At 44.0% G+C, this 772-nt stretch overlaps 1 non-coding gene across 1 annotated transcript; it reads left to right on the top strand.

Annotated features, from left to right (window-relative positions):
- Nucleotides 1–265: 265 nt before the first annotated feature.
- On the top strand, nt 266–338 carry Trnak-cuu. Its single transcript has one exon. It is a non-coding gene; the product is annotated as a tRNA-Lys (tRNA).
- Nucleotides 339–772: the final 434 nt, after the last annotated feature.

Genomic DNA, 772 nt, shown 5'->3' with positions numbered 1-772 from the left:
GAGATTTATGACTTACTTCTTTCTGTCTGATCAAGTATGGCAAAGTGAATGGATTTCCTTCTCAAAAGGACAGCTCATTATATAGAATTTCATCTTGTTAGCACTTTCACTCCAGACCAGTGGTTCTCAATCTGTGGTTTGCAACCCTTTAGGTGGGTCCAATGACCCTTTCACAGAAGTCACCCAAGACCATTGGAAAACACAATATCTACATTATAATTAATAATAGCAGTGAAATTACAGTTACAAAGTGTAGATGTAACCGGCCCGGCTAGCTCAGTCGGTAGAGCATGAGACTCTTAATCTCAGGGTCGTGGGTTCGAGCCCCACGTTGGGCACCAAATGTAGATGTAACCGGCTTGTTAAATAAGAAACACAGAACTGATTGATTGCAGAGTTAAAAACCACGAGGTCAGAGCAAGAGCGGAAAACCTAACCCTTCACTGCTTCTGCTGTTCTTCCTCTCTGCAAGAAACCTACTTCTGTGCGCCCTGTCTATTTAAAGACTTTCTGTTCTGTTTTCTCATTGGTTGTAAACCCAGCCACATGACCTCCTCATCACTGCCTGTTTGTACAGACCTCCAGGTCTTCTATGGTTGGTATTGAGATTAAAGGCGTGTCTGCCATGCTGGCTGTGTCCTTAAACACACAGAGATCTACCTAGCTCTGCCTCCCAAGTGCTGGGATTAAAGGCATGCCCCACTACTGCTCAGCTTCTGCTCTGGCTTGCTCTGACCTCAAGGCAACTTTATTGACATACAAATAAAATCAC

This window comes from Onychomys torridus, chromosome 14 (assembly GCF_903995425.1).
Source record: "Onychomys torridus chromosome 14, mOncTor1.1, whole genome shotgun sequence".
NCBI classification, from domain to species: Eukaryota; Metazoa; Chordata; class Mammalia; order Rodentia; family Cricetidae; genus Onychomys; species Onychomys torridus.
This window is presented reverse-complemented; position numbering and strand designations above follow the sequence as displayed.